Source organism: Aquarana catesbeiana, linkage group LG01, assembly GCF_042186555.1.
Source record: "Aquarana catesbeiana isolate 2022-GZ linkage group LG01, ASM4218655v1, whole genome shotgun sequence".
Classification (NCBI taxonomy): Eukaryota; Metazoa; Chordata; class Amphibia; order Anura; family Ranidae; genus Aquarana; species Aquarana catesbeiana.
Genome location: NC_133324.1, coordinates 781867923 through 781884790, shown reverse-complemented (window position 1 = coordinate 781884790; position 16868 = coordinate 781867923). Strand labels below are relative to the sequence as shown.

Genomic DNA, 16868 nt, shown 5'->3' with positions numbered 1-16868 from the left:
TATAGCAATGTGATAGATTGTGTAACCATAAATTGTCCATCCACAAATGGCTGCCTCCACCAGGGGATTAGAAGCAAAATCCAGCAGCAAAATCCAGCAGGAGCTACAGTGTATAAAAGAGGAGAGGCGCCACTAAGTGTAGCAATATGGTTACATTTAATGAAGGTACAACACTTATCAACTCACATGGTTGATGATTAAAACAGGCACATCTAAGTATGCAGGCATCCGGGGTAAAGCTGTTCACATAGACCATCCTCCGCACCGCCGGCTCTCACCGCTGTCAGTCTGCAATCATGACCGGGAAAACTACCCTGCAGTAGAGCGATCTGAAAGCGAGGCTTGAAGGGCTTGTGGAGTGCAGCGTGAAAGGGATGACGTTGATGGCGGTGAGGAGGATGGTCTATGTCAGTGATGGCGAACCTTGGCACCCCAGATGTTTTGGAACTACATTTCCCATGATGCTCATGCACTCTGCAGTGTAGGTGAGCATCATGGGAAATGTAGTTCCAAAACATCTGGGGTGCCAAGGTTCGCCATCACTGGTATATGTGGACAGCGTGTGAAAGAAATGTTTTTGTGTTATCATTCATATTCTCTGAAAAATGGCCAAGAAATCATCAATTCTGCCAGGGTATGTAAACTTATGATCACAACTGTATGTTTATACACATTATCTACACAATAAAAAATGACAAAAAGTGTATAAAACAAGACAAAAAGGTTCCTCCAAATAAACTAAATGAGAAACAGGTCTGCATCATATCTTGAGTTCAAACCATTAGTGTAGTCATGCTGGGATATGTAGTCCCATGCTGGAATATATAGTACTATGATTGCAATACAGACATGGAAAATACTTTCCAGCAATGGATATATGTTTGTACACATTATCGACACAATAGGAAATAACGGAAAGTGTGTAAGACAAGACAAAAAGGTACCGCCAAATGAAATAAACGAGAAACAAGTCTGCATCATATCTTGAGTTCAAACCATATGTGTAGTCATGCTGGGATATGTGGTCCCATGCTGGGATATATATTCCCATGTTGGGATATATAGTCCCATGTTGGGATACGTAGTCCAATGCTGGCATATGTAGTCCCATGCTGGGATATGTAATCTTATGCTGGGATATGTGGTCCCATGCTGAGATATATAGTCCCATGTTGGGATATGTAGTCCAATGCTGGGATATGTACTCCAATGCTGGGATATGTAGTCCCATGCTGGGATATGTAATTCCATGCTGGGATACATAGTTCCATACAGGGACTATTTGAGAAACAAGTCTACATCATATCTTGAGTTTAAATCAGATGGTGTTCTTGTTGTGCTGTAATACTTCCTGAGTCATGTCCTTCTGTCATGCAGTGACATAATTTTTTTCTCAATTTTGTGTTTTGTGTTTTCCCCGTGTAAAACAAGGCATGTACGCGTGTTGATAAGTTATCTTCTTGAAAACACATTCTGTGGTGGAAAAAACATAAATACATAAAGAAATGAATCAGCACTTTACTTTATGAGGAAAGTGATGTGTTATATAGCATTTGCTACATGAGAATAATCTGAATTTAGATTTGAATTTTGTGTTTTCACTACGTAAAGTATTCTGCATTAAAACTAAACGGTCATTTTGAAATGTAGAATCTTGCATTAAAAAACAGATTATAATGACACAAAATCTATTTACAGTATTTAGAAACATTTTTTTAAGGCATGCTAAAAACACATGTAATTTTAACCTTACATTTATGGCCTTTAAATGATAAAGTCCCATTCAGACCAACGTAACCTAAAATGCAGGATATGGCTGGCAGTGGTATCAGCCCTTTTGGCCTCTGTAATATCAATGATGTGTAGTTAGTGGCGCCTGCACTGAGATTACACACTAATGATAGACTCATTGGCAGCTCCTGGCACTCAACAGTCTTGGTTGCTAGGCAGTAGGTGGCTGTTGACACCTAGTGTCCTTGGTTGCTAGGATGTAGGCAGTTCTAGCTGCCTAGCATTCATTGTTACTAGAACACATGCAGCTCTTAGCGCCTAGTGTCCTTGGTTGCTAGGGCACAGGCGGCTCCTGACACTATGGCTAGCTTCACACTAAGATGCACTGCACTTTAGCAGATGCATAGATAAGAATTAATGGCACTTTTAAACATCGGTACCTGCAGTGTGATTTTGCACTTTTAGGCAGGTCCAGCTAGCTAGTCTGCCACTGGGTGGCTCTATGCCAGAATGGTGGCTAGTGTCATCAGCAGCCCTTCTGCAGTGATGTCATGGTTGAGTCAGTGCCCAGATATAAGCTGGTAGAGGAATCGTAAGCAGTTGGGGCATGGGAGCTAAAAAGTTCACACCAGTACAGATGTAACCAGCACATGGAGGCCCTGGACAGGGCTGGAGGTTGAAGAAGAATAGACCTGCACCAAATAGAGCCGGCTGTAGACTTCCTGACCCTTATAGAGATGGGGGTTAGGGTGGGTTGCAAAAGGCTTTTTAGGCCAGGCCAAGAGCTCCTTGAGTGAGGCTATTCCCCTGGGGGGTCCAATGAGAGGTGTACCCATGATGGAGGTGCCTACAGAAAACCCAGTCTTGTAAGTACTAATGACCCTGGGTGAAAGGAGAGACTGTCCGAGGGAGATGGCTGCTTAAAGTGCTGCATATGTTTTCACATGTGACTGCTGCAGACCGTCCACTAAATGTGATTGACTGTGTATTGCCAAGTACGGTAACTCCGGAGTGTATGTTGATGTGATGCGACTGTTATGTCATTTCCAGTACTACCAATAAAGTGTCATGTGAAGGCCTCTGGCATGGAATTGAGAACAATATGGCAGAGGGTTCAGCCTCAACAGGAGGGACAGTATTCTAGCAAAGACAGCGGCAGGGCAGGGAGTTGTGCTCATGGCACATTAGCCAATAGCAAAGCCCCTGTTACATGCTCACCAAATTGCATGGTACCGCAGCACCATGCGATTAGGTGCAGCGTGTTTTAAAAAAAAAGTGTTTAAAAAAGGGTCCTGGACTTCCTTCACCTGCGTTTCTCACAGGTACAGCAACCCATTTATCAAATGCTAATTTTTAGGGAAAAAAACACTAAATCAAATTAATGCATGCAAAAAAATATATAACACCCAATTTTTGGTAACATATAAAAGATGATGTTGTCCTGAGTGAATAAATACCAAGTATGTCAAGATTTAAAATGTCACATACCCCTAAAATGCCAACAAACCCCCGCACCTAAAAATACCCATAGGTGATTTTTTTTTTTTTACAGGTTACCAGTTTAGAGTTAAGCAGGAAGTCTGACACTAGAAGTATTGCTCTCACTCTGACAATCATGGAGATACCTGTGTGGTGCAGTCAAAGATTACATATGCATGCAGGACCTATGTGCGTGTTTGCATTTGCGCATGGGATGAGGAGCTTTAAATCTTTTATTTTTTTATTTATTAAATCTTTTATTTATTATTTTATTTATTTATTTATTTATTTATGTTACACAATTTTTTAAAATTAAACTTTATTGCTATCACAAGGGATGAACAACATCCCTTGTAATAGCCTAGGCAGTGACAGGCCCTCTTTATTGAGAGATCTAGGGTCTATTAGAGCCCTGATCTCTCCCTTCCCCTCCAATACAGCCGATGAGCTTGTAGCGGTCAGTAAACAAAGAACCAAAACCAGAAGTGACGAGATCCTTGCTGCTTTCAGATTCATACACCATAAAGAAGTTCAGAGAAAGCATGTTCCCCCTTTCTTCTCTATGGTAAGCCGGCCCGACTGCCCACAGCGGCCCTGAGCTATCCGGTGGGATGGCAGAGCCCAGGGACAGGGTCGAGCGGCGGCAGGAGTGTGGGGGCAACTTACAAGGCATTGTAAGTTAGTAACAGGCAACAGTTTAGTTGCAGGCAAATCACAGGCAATAGTTGTAACTTCTCCTTTGTCCATTGCCTGTCTTTTCTTTTTTGCTGAGATTTCACAGTTCAGTTGTAGTGCTAACCCTGCAGGAGCCACTGATGATGCGTCTTCTGTTCTGCGACAACTCTTTAAACTGCTCGGTCCCCACTGACTCACCTGTGTATGCTACCACTCTATGGCAGTAAACAGTAAATATACAACAAGAAATTTGGGAATTAATAATATGAATATATTATTGAAGGGTAAACAAATGCAATGCATGCAACAAATAAAAAGAACATCACAATACATTACATTAACTGATGGGCAGGTTAGTCTCACCTACGGCATTAACTTATGCCTCAATAAGGCTAAACCCCATTACACTAGTCCACACAGTATCAGCAAGAATAGACTACAATAGAATACAACATACACTTCTAAGAGGTACCCCAAGAGGTGACTGCGAGGTACCCGGTGCCTAACTGTCAGTGTTGGTTGGCTTTAATTGGTGCCCTTCTGTAGGTGGTGCACATATAGCTATTCCTTTAAGACTGTACATAAGGGAAAGCTGATGACCCGTTAAAGTGGTTGAAGGCTGAAGGTTTTTTTTTACCCATTCTACGCATTAAGGTAAAAGACCTTCTGCATGCAGCTCCCGCAGCCCACACTTATACTTACCTGAGCCCGATCTTGATCTAGCACTGTGCGCTGTGTCTCCTTGTTGGCTCAAAGACATCAGTGGGAGCTGTTGGCTCCCACTGCTGTCAGTCACAGGCAATTAGGAGGGAGCTGGGAGCTGGGGGTTTGGCCAAGCCACGTTCTGTGTGTCTATGGATTTGGGAGTGATCCCACACAAGTGCCCCCAGAGCATGAGAAGAGGAGGATCGGGGCTGCTCTGTGCAAAACCACTGCACAGTGCAGGTAAGTATAACGTGATTGTTATTTGTTTTTATATGTTATCCTTTACAATCACTATAGGAAAGTGGCAGACTCAGTTGTCATTAACTGGTTCCCGACCAGCCGCAGCAGTTGTACTGCGGCAGGTTGGCTCTCCTGTGTGAATCGCTGCAATTGTACGTCGGGCACATACACAGCGATCTGTGGGCGCATGCGTGCCCATTCGCTAACAGAGGAGCCAATCAGCGGGTCCACCAGCCACCCGCGATCGCTCCACAGGGGCAGAACGGGTATCTGCCAGTGTAAACAAAGCAGATCCGCGTTCTGTCAGGAGAGTAGAGTAAGATTGTCTGTTCCTAGTGATTAGAAACTCCCTGTCAGTCCACAGTTAGAAAAGCACCTCCCTATAGAACATTTAACCCTTTGATCGCACCTGGTGTTAACCCCTTCCCTGCCAGTGTCATTTATACAGCAATCAGTGCATTTTTATAGCACTGATCACTGTATAAATGTCACTGGTCCCAAAAAAGTGTCAAAAATGTCCGATCTGTCTGCCGCAATGTCGCAGTCCCACTAAAAATCGCAGATCACTGCCATTAGTAGTAGAAAAAAATAATAATAACAATGCCATAAATCTATCTCCTATTTTGTAGACGTGATAACTTTTGCGCAACCCAATATATATGCACTAATTGGGATTTTTTTAACCAAAAATATGTAGAAGGATACATCATGGCCTAAACTGAGGAAAAAAACGATTATTTTTACATTTTTTGGGGGGGGATATTTATTATAGCAAAAAGTAAAAAGTAAAAAAATTTTTTTTTTTTCTTTTCAAAACTGTCGCTCTTTTTTTGTTTATAACGTAAAACTGCAGAGGTGATCAAATACCACCAAAAGAAAGTTGGGGAAAAAAAAGACAACAATTTTGTTTGGGTACAACATCGCACGGCCGCACAATTGTCAGTTAAAACGACGCAGTGCCGTATCGCAAAAAATGGCCTGGTCAGGACGTGGGTAAATCCTAACTGGGCTGAAGTGGTTAACTGTGGGCAGCAAGGGGGTTGAGCTCGATACTTCCGCTCGTCCTCTCTGTAGGCAATGGATCAGGTCTTGTATGCTTGGTGATCAGTTATCCGAATAGTCTCAGTCCACAGAAGGCTCAGTATCTCAGCTTCAGTCCTCAGCGACTTGCATATGGTCAAGCAGTATACAGGTCTTGGCCCTTTGGTCCCTGTGCGGCTGGGTCCCAGTTGCTCAGCAAACAATCTCTCTGCGTTGCCGTCCTCAGGCTCTCATGGACACAGTGAAAACACCCTATCTCTCTAAAGGCTCTGTCCTCTCTGATGCAGTGCACAGATCCCAGCAGAAAGTCTGCACTGTCTTGTTCCCCACATTGGTTTGTCCAGATCCCGCACATTTGCCCGGGAAAAGTTCTCTCTCTTCTCCTTTGCTGAGCAGGGAATCCTGGGTATTGAAGTCCACAGCTTAGTATCCTCCATTCACTTGTATTGTACAGTGCCCCTTTAAGACTACATTTCCCAGAAGCCTCAGTGTCTGCATAGCAAGTCCTCTTCCCACCTCTGATTGGTTCTGGTCCTTTGCAGCTAGCGGGGGGGGGGGGGTGAGCTGGGAGATTTCACACAGAGCTGTTCCTGTCAGCTACAGTGAGAGAGAGGAGAGAAGCCAGTTGCATTCCTCAACCTCTGTATTGCTGATCAGCTCACTGCCGCAGAGGGGGATGGGCGAGTGGGGGATCAAACAGCTAGCAGGCACCCGGCTACACTGTGAAAGCGGTATTAAACCAAAAAGAAAACATTATATTGCAGCTTACCATTTCTTAGATGTGATGGCTGCACTCATTTTCTTTTCTAGGCTTTCTATCTTCTAGTTTCATCTGGTGATCTGGCCAGTAAGTACGTTGTTTTTCAAAAGAACAAGCTCTCCATCAGAATGTATCAGAATGTATCAGATGTGTAGCGCTACCCCTGTAGGAGCCGCTGGATATGATTAGTCCTCTGTTCTTTGCCTCGACCTTCTCAAGAACCTAAGCCCCTCTGGTTGAATGTACAAACATACAATACCACAGGAAATCACCAATAATAATACTAAGTACCCAAAAGTTGTGCTACATCAGAGAAAACAGGCAGTAAAGGTAGTAAAGGCAAACTTAATATATTGTACCCATTAGGGTTGGTAACTAGGCAAGCATAAAACGGATTATTAATCAATAGTAATAACACAATTTAGCAAGCAACGTGATTAACAGTCAGGACTAGGCATAAGATGACATTTGGCGTCCAGATCAGCATAAACAGTAGCAAGGCCACCTCAAGTGTAGAAGTGAACAGTAGTAAAGTTTCATGTACTGAGTGCTGGAACTATACCGCCAGAGCGCATTTATGGTGGCAATGCTAGTCCTAGACCAACTGGGTATGCACTACCCAAAAGAGGACAGTAGCAGAGGGGGCAGGGGAGGGGCTTGCAGAATAATTATTACAGGAGGGGCAGTCCTTTAGGATGTTTTTCTGCCAGCTATCATTAGGGCCATTTAAGAGTGTCTTTGCGCTGAATGACAGTCCCCAGTTAACCTGCATGCGGTATAGGTACAGTTTAGGTACAGCATAGTCCTGGCACAGATACAAGGTAGATGTGGTTCCGATGCAGAAAGGTTTGGCATAATGTGTTATAGGGTTGGTATGGGTGCAGTCTAGGTTTGGAATAAGGGCAGTATAGAGTGCAGTATGGATTGGGTACACTTGGTGTCCTGCTTTCAGTGGCTCAGTCCCTGCTAGCAGTATCAGCAATGTGCAAATAGCCCTCTCACCACTATCCAGGATGCTGTGGTGACCTCTTGATGTAGAAGGGGGGCCCACTTGGTCTCTCTACGAAAGCCTCCAGTGATCAGGAGTGGGAAGCGGAGGGTGAGTGGGTGCTCCAGTCTCCCTGCTGCAGTGGTGCAGGTGCTGCGATGTGGGCGATGCTGCGCTGCCCCCAGGAGTCCTCACTTCCATCTCAGGCTTGGATCTCTGCTGTTATGGTTTCTAGCCGGCAGGCAAATATCCACATAGAGTATGCTCTCCCTCTGACTCCTGCTGGACTAAAAGGAAGAACTTTCCTGGGCAGTTTAAAAAGAATACTCACTCCATTTCTCCTGTTGCACAGTGAATATTGAGATTTGTAGTGTAACCATTATAGTGTAGCCATTATGGCTGCCGTTTCAAACTGCAACTGCTAGCATTCTCATCTCTCTGCATAGAAGTCTATGGGCTTAGTTGGCTTTAGCTTTCCCCCTGCTGGCCAGAGGGGAATGGTGCAGCATAACATCAGTATCCCTGTAGACTAGAGGGAAAGAAAGATAAAAAGCAATGTCTCCTTCTCAATATTAGTGTAGTCCAGCACCTGGCTACAAATGCTACAAACCATTTAACACTGACAGGGGTGCTAAAAATAATCAGATTTTATTTATTTTTGTAAAACCTTTATCCCAGAAGGAAAACATTTTTTTTGCTGCAACTGCTTATACAGTGTCAGATGGAGGTTGGCTTCAATTTGTTAGTGTATTTAAATCTGCAAGTACATCTAACACTCCTCTTTCCCCAGATTAACAATGCTGTTTTCCAAATGTGCCCCTGTGCTTCTTCATCCAGAGTATGGGCACTTTAATACAGGAGGTGTGTTACAGGCCAGATCACCAGGTGAAAACAGAGGGAAAACCTAAGAAAAGAAAACTAATGCAACCACCACATCTAATGATTGGTAAGCTGAAATATGTTACATTTTTGGTTTTGTGTTTAATATTGCTTTAATCGTTAATGTTTATATGTTGTTTATATGAGATTTTGGTTATTGTATGTATGCTTAAAAAAAAAGAAGCTTTTAAAGCTGAGATTTATTTAATTCTTTTTTTTTGGGGGGGGGGGGGATACAGCACCAAACACATTAATAACAATGTATAACAATGTAATTGTGTGTATTCCATTATCAGCAGGCAGCTGCATATTGTACGTTGGAAGATTCCTCCATTCAGTTCCTTCTTTACAACCTCCAGATACTGCCGCTGTCTTCCAGCACTGCGAGAGCTTGCAGCCACTGCTAGTGTAAAGAGTTGTGCCGCTTGCCTGCCCCCTTCTGCCCTCTCTGCCATTCATATTGTTTGTATTACAATTCTCCCACAATGCTTTGCATTTTGTGAATGGAGGAGGAGCAGATGAATGACAGGATCTCCACCACCCATTCACAGAACATTATGCATTATGTAATAAAAATAATATGAGCGGTCTGATTGGCAGAAAGGGCACAAGGGTACAGCACAACTGTTTACACTAACAGAGGAAACTGTTAACTCTCACAGCGCCAGAAGGTAGCTGCTTAGGGCAGTATCTTGCAGCTATAAAAGAGGCAATGTAGGGAAGATTTTTATAAGGAGCCTGCAGAAAATGCTACACATAGCTGATGTGTTTGGTGTTGTACCCCCCCCCCCCCCCCAAAAAAAAAAATCCTCTATATTAGCTTTAATTCCATATAAAGCATAGCTATTTACTATATCATGCATATGCAGTAATAAAGATTTGTGTGTGTAGAGGTGACATAATTATATGTGTACCTTATCTAAATTGAATTCTGGCCCTCTTCGCAGTTTTGTGTGCACTATGAACAAATGAATTGTTTATATAGGAACCCCCTGGAGCTGTGTGCTTTGGTTTTATGAAAGAGTTTACTTGAAAACAATGGCAGCTCTCAGTTATTGATAGAAAGTGGAACTAGTTCTCAATGGTCACAATGGGCTATACAAGCTTAGATGCCACAAATAACCAAAATAGTTTACAAGTATATAAAGCAGTCCTGTTAGGATTAGGGATGTATTATTGAAATGATCATTTTAATCTTGGCTCAGCAAATCTACATATAGAAGCTTAATCTTCTCGTTTGCAGATGTTAGTGAACACAGATTTACTAGACACTAATAAAATACTCTCGCAGAATCTGCTAAGCCTAATATACCTGCTTCTACTGTTATACTTCTCTAATAAAAAAAGAATCATCATATGTGCAAGTTTGAATCCAACCTATGCTACTAATCTCCCCCACCTCTACAGTAGTCAATGATTAAAATATACCCTAAAATACTTACCTGTGCTGTAGAAAATACTACCCTGAGCTCATATGGCAACATATCACCATATTCACAGGCACTGGTCCCATGATCTAAATCAGGGGTCTCCAAACTTTCTAAACAAAGGGCCAGTTTACAGTCCTTCAGATTTTAGGGAGCCGGACTGTGGCCATGGGGAGTAGAAATGATCTTGGCGTCAGTGGGAGTAAACAGTGCATCTTTGGCATTAGGGGAAGGAATAATGCCCCATCGTTGGTATTAGTGGGAGGAATAGTGCCCCATCATTGTTGTCAGTGGGAGCAATAGTGCTCCATCATTGGTGTCAGTAGGAGGAATAGTGCCCCATCATTGTTGTCAGTGGGAGTAATAGTGCCCTATTGTTGGTGTCAGTGGGAGCAATAGTACCCCATCATTGGGTGTCAGTAGGAGGAATAGAGCCCCATCATTGTTCTCAGTGGGAGGAATAGTTCCCCATCATTGATGTCAGTGGGAGGAATAGTGCCCCATCATTGATGTTAGTGGGAGGAATAGTGCCCCATCATTGTTGTCAGTGGGAGGATATCAGTACCAGGAATTATGCCCCATTGTTGGTGTCAGTGGGAGGAAAAGTGTCTTAGATCAGTGAGAAGAAAAGTGCCCCAAGGGCCAGATAAAGGCAAGCAAAGGGCAGCAATTGCCCCCCAGGCTGCAGTTTAGAAACCACTGATCTAAATTATAGGGCTTTGTAACATGCAAGCATAAGCTAAATAGCAGCTTTCTGAACACCGATTAGGTTATCCCCTTATCACTGATCCCCTTAGGTTCGATTCATATGGCTATCATATAGCTAGGCAGTTAGTCAAAGAATTGACACCATTGGAGCCCACAGTGGCTTCTTGTGAGACAGTTGTTATGGGATCAGTTAAAATAAAACTTGTCAGCGCTGATGAGTCACATAGAACAGGTACAAAAAAAAAGTGCAAGTAACACTTGCTGGTATTTATTACCTGTCAAAGAGATCATGCCTTGCTTTTAATTCCTGGACTAAGCTACTGGCCCATAGTAGACAGTCATTTAAACCCTGATCCTCGAGCAGTGATATTTATTTTATTGGCTCTGTGTTATGCCCCGTACACACGATCGGACTTTGTTCGGACATTCCGACAACAAAATCCTAGGATTTTTTCTGACGGATGTTGGCTCAAACTTGTCTTGCATACACATGGTCACACAAAGTTGTCGGAATATCCGATCGTTCTAAACGCGGTGACATACAACACGTACGTCGGGACTATAAACGTGGCAGTGGCCAATAGCTTTCATCACTTTATTTATTCTGAGCATACGTGGCACTTTGTTCATCGGATTTATGTACACACGATCGGAATTTCCGACAACGGATTTTGTTGTCGGAAAATTTTATATCCTGCTCTCAAACTTTGTGTGTCGGAAAATCCGATGGAAAATGTGTGATGGAGCCCACACACGGTCGGAATTTCCGACAACAAGGTCCTATCACACATTTTCCGTCGGAAAATCCGACCGTGTGTACGGGGCATAAATCTGTACATGTTGTCAAGTCAAAGTAAGTGGTCATTGCGGGACTGAGGGAATGCTTCCTCTGGTTTGCAGTCTACTGATGACATTATTCTGCTAAGGCAGCCTTTCTCAACCTTTTAACATGGAAGAACCTTAAAAAAAAACTTTCAGGTCTCAGGGAACCCCTGCTAATAATTACATTATCTGCAGATCGCAGTACATTAGCACAAACAGTGAGTTGAGACAGGATACAGAATAAGCAGTAGGAAAATGGGGTACCTAGCGTGTTTGACGCTTAGGGCTGCTCTATATAAAAACATTATTTTCAGTTTTTTATAATTGATTATAATACGAATAATATTTAACATTAAACTAATATGAATAATAACGGCCAGAAAAGCAAATTAGACAGTAAAAATTCAAGTGTTCCTTCACATTAATGGTCAGTGGAGAAATGCCCTATACATTGGTGGTCAGTGGAGAAGGGCCCTCTTAGATTGAAGGACAGTGAAAACATTTTCTTTACTTTGTTGGTCAGTGGGAAGAATTCCCCCTTACAAATAGCTTAAATGCTCACTGGGGTCCATGATTACTTACATGAGATTTAAAAAGTGCTGATAGCTGAAGGAAGGAACCCCTAGTAACCTCTGGAGGAAGCTTAGTGTTCCACAGAACCCTTGTTGGGAAAGGCTGTGCTAAAGTGTTCCTCAGACCTTGGTGCAGTCACATGGCTGGAAACATATTTAAAAATGTAGCTTTTGCTATATATCATGATATGCCAGTTATTTAATAATGAAGATTAGGGTCTCATTCCCAAGGGGACTTAAACCCATACATTGGGGGGTGTATTTCAGTGGCGGCCTGTCCAATAGGGGCGCAAGGGCATCTCCCCCCCCCCATCCATGTATCTGACCCCCTAATCCACATGTGGGGCACCGGACGCATGGATTCCAATGTTTTTTTTTTAAACACGTGATTAGAGCCAGAGGCTATAATTGGCTTTAAAAAAGGGTGGGCTCAAGGCGCAGAGCACTGTGCCCTGAGCTCACCCACTTGTGTGACAATAGCGATTGAACATTCGCTATTGTCACACTGATTCTCCTCCCGGCCAATTAGGAAGCGGGAGGAGTGCAATTGGCTGAGAGGAGAAGTGATCGTATTGGCCGGTACTGGGGGGGGGAGTATGTACGGGGAGATCCGGAAAGGAAGATGGCTGCTGCCATCGGAGCATCAGAGCGATCTCTCTGCTCTGCATTGCTGCCGACCACGTGAGTACTACCCACCGGGGGGGGGGGGGTGGTGGTCTGATTTCCTTTGCTGCGGGGGGATGGGTGGCTTGTTTGCCACCCCGAAAGCTGGGGCCCCAGCTGCCACTGATGGATTTACTAATACGGTTGCGTGCAAAATGTGGTGCAACTCTGCTTTGAAACCAATCAGCTTCCAGGTTTTTTTGTCAAAGCTTAAACGAGAAGTCCAGCCTGAGCTTTTTAGGCTGGGCTTCTCCTCTGGGTCACAGGAGTGCAATTCGTTTTGCACTCCTGTGACCCATTTTCAGCGGAGAGCGGTCTGAAGTCCGCTCTCCGCTGACGTCACTGACATCAGTCGAGGCAGCGCGTCATCCCAACTTCCCAAGTCTGGATCCACCAGCTGCCTTTATTGATTGCAGTCTCAGCATCTAAGCGAGTCGCTGTGACGGCCACTCCCCGCCCCTCTACAGCTCATCGCTCCAATGAGCATGGAGGATCAGAGCAGAAGAGATGCTGACTGACAGGCAGCATCTCTCTGCTTGGGGAGGAGTGAGAACCGAGCCATCGGTGGTGTTCGGTGGCTCGGTTCTCAGTGCAGAGACGCTGGGGGACAGCTGCATCGGTCTGATGCTCCATCCACCGAGGTAAGTATGAATCTACAAAAAAACGAAAACCCATACTTCTCTTTTAATTGAACATGCTGAAGTTAAAAACCGATTGGCTACTATGCACAGCTGCACCAAATTCTGAGTGCTTCAACTTTAGTAAATTTCTCCCATTGTGAACAAGGCATTTGTTTATGCAGCTGGAACCATCTGGAGCTGAGCACTGGTCTCTCTCTGTATACCTTTTCAAAATTGGTCTTAATTACTGACACTTTGCTTATCTGCAAACTGGCGGTAATTCTTATAAGAATGGTCGCATACATAGTGCCACATTATAAAAGTAGAGCAAGTAAGAATTACCTAAATTCATCACACAAGTCGGTAATTCGAACAAAACTGATGGAATGCTTACCTGAATTTGGCACAGGACTTTTTGATGAGGAAATACTATCAGAAAAGTGTTGCAATGGCTTTCACTGAATTTGCCCCAGTGTTTGTGCGCACACCGACAGTGCTACAATCGCACAAATCGACCATTTATGTCGGGGGCAGTTGGGGTCAGAAAAGCTGGGTCACACTATGAGAAAATCAGAAGAAAAATTCTGTACAAGGTACAATCTTTCGATTGCCATATAGAGTGTACATAACTGTCGACATCCAATATAGACTTTCCAAAACATTTCCAAAGCGTCAATCTCCACAATTTTTCTCATATGTAAAAAGAACGTACATTTATAATTTAACCTGTACTGTTTTCATACTGTTTTCCTATGAGAAAATCAGATACAAAAGACTGATAGATACAAAAACGAACACTAAAAAAAGCCTTTGTCGTACGAGAATTTTCATACATTATTACCATCCTCGGTTTTAAATTGCTGTGAATGTTCGAGGAATACCGAACAAATGTTAGCCGTAATTTCTTATAGTGTGTACCCAAGAGGCAGCATCTGTCCCTGGCACACTCCTGAGTACCATTCACAATGAATATGTAAAAACCTTGTGAGCTGCCAAGCTAAAAACTAAAGTGAAAATTAAACTAAACTAAAGACAGCTGCCAACACTCCCCACACTTCCCCAAATGTGAGGATACAAATTTAAATGACACAGTGGGGTTTATTTACTAAAGGCAAATCCACTTTGCACTACAAGTGCACTTGGAATTGCAGTCACTGTAGATGTGAGGGGGACGTGCAAGGAAAATAAAAAACAGCATTTTTGCTTGCACATGATTGGATGATAAAATCAGCAGAGCTTCCCTCATTTCAGAGCTTCCCCTTAGATCTACAGCGATTTATAGCGACTGCACTTACAAGTACACTTTCAAATGCACTTGTAGTGCACTTGTAGTGCAAAGTGGATTTGCCTTTAGTAAATCACCCCCAATGTGCAGCGCTAGTAACAATTGCAGTACAAATATACATATAAAGTGACAAATATATATAGAGAGATATATCTATATATCTCTCTATATATAGATAGCTATATAGATATCTATCTATATATATAGATGTATATAGAGATATATCTCTATATATAGAGATATATAGAGATATCTCTCTATATATATCTCTATATATCCTGTGAACCAAAAAGTTAATAATAAAAAATAAAATAAAATAAACATATATAGTCCAAAATAAAGTGCAAAAGTGCTCCGTGTATAGCACACAATCATTAATGTCTTTTAGCAAATAACAACAGTCCATTATAGTAGCATAAAGCAGGTGATAATAGTTGATTATAGTGTCTTCATGCAGTGTGTGCACACCCTCCACCAGGTGTACCCTTACCTTAAGGACTTTATTCCTCACAATCTCATGACTTCCTCTGGGAGGAAGAGGAAGTCATGAGATTGTGACGAAACCGGTAGGAGGAGCTTGATCGGCTGACGTGTGAGGGAGCAGGAAGTGTTTTGCAGAGCAGGCACAGGACGGAGTGAACAACGTGAACCGGGGCTGCAGAACCAGACTTCAGGTGACACTATCACCCCTCAGCATACCAGTATATTATAAACGTGTTTTAATAATTGAAATGTGAGTGTAAATGTATGTGGAGTCTAAGTTGCAATTAAAACTTTTTTAAACAATATCATGCTATTGTAGGCCTCTGTTGTTTTTCCGTATGTCATATGCATGAGAAGGCTTCTTGAAACACCAGGAGTAGTGGCTTTCGGTCTGTGTTATTACCAGAAGGAGGAAGTGATCTGTATTTGAGTTAAATAGCCACCGTAGGAGAAAGGAATTATAGGAGGATTTTTCAAGCTGCTTATATATACTACAGGCTTATTTATAAATCCCTTAAAGCGGAGTTCCACCCAAAAGCGGAACTTCCGCTCATTTGTCTCCTCTCCCCCTCCGGTGCCACAATTGGCACCTTTCGGGGGGAAGGGGGGACAGGATACCTGTCTTTGACAGTTATCCTGTTCCCACTTCTGGGAGTCCAGGCCACGGCCCGTGACATCAGGAGCGGGGCCTCGCGCATGCGCAGTAGGGTTCCCGGTGTGAAGCGGTAAGGCTACACTGCCAGGTGCTCTTACCCACAATGGCGGTGGCAGCAAGCGACAGCTGATAGAAACATCAGCTGCGGTGCCAACATCGCTGGACTCCAGGTCAGGTAAGTGTCCTATTGTTAAGAGCCAGCAGCTGCAGTATGTGTAGCTGCTGGCTTTTAATTTTTTTTTTTTTGGGCGGAACACTGCTTTAAAGTGAAGGTACACCTGGTGGAGGGTGTGTGCACACTGCATGAATACACTATTATCATCTGTTTTATACTACTATAATGGACTGTTATTGTTTGCTATAAGACATCATTAAAGAGGAAGTAAACTCTGGTGGGTTCCTCATTATTTCCCTGCAAAGGTAAAGCATAATGGGCTACTAGGCATTGCCTAGTAGCCCATTATGTGTCATTTACCTGAAACCGAAGCCCGCAATGTCACCGTTGTCCCCACTAGCAGGGATAGGCTTACCTAATATAGGCTTACCTGTAGGTAAAAATGGTTGTACAGGTTGTACAATGACTTTAAGGATTGTGTGCCATACACGGAGCACTTTTGCACTTTATTTTGGAATATATTTGTTTATTTTATTATTTACTTTTTGGTTCACAGGATATATATCGATACATTTGTCACTTTATATATATATTTGTACTGCAATTGTTACTAGCGCCGCACATTGGTGTAATTTACATTCACAATGAATGGCACAGCAATGCAGAGCACATGTGTTACCACAACAGATTGCCAAGCTCGTTAATGCAAGCATTTTAGCATGCGTTACCACAACATGTGAATGGGTCCTCAAAGATCTGACTTTTCTACTTACTATGTAAGGGATTCAGTTAGCAGAGCAGAAGAAAAGGGATTTGATGCTGCCATTATCCAGATCCAGTCATCACAGACTAATCCTCAAAGTGTGTGGTGGAAATCAGGGACAGTTGGCAAGTCTAGAAGGTCTCTAGGAAGGTCCCTGCTCAATCAGAAGAGCTGTAGAGTGGAATGGTAGTAAGATGTTTCTTGTAGAGAACTGCCTCCTGCCAGTGACAAGAAGGAGGGGTGATGAGTGAGCAGAG

The 16868-nt window shown here is 43.1% G+C and overlaps 1 long non-coding RNA gene across 1 annotated transcript; it reads right to left on the bottom strand.

Annotated features, from left to right (window-relative positions):
* Nucleotides 1–481: 481 nt before the first annotated feature.
* LOC141113555 (uncharacterized) lies at nt 482–16810 on the bottom strand. The gene is made up of 3 exons (XR_012236785.1): nt 16622–16810; nt 13705–13869; nt 482–1473 (listed from the first exon to the last, which is right to left on the bottom strand). It is a non-coding gene; the product is annotated as an uncharacterized lncRNA (long non-coding RNA).
* Nucleotides 16811–16868: the final 58 nt, after the last annotated feature.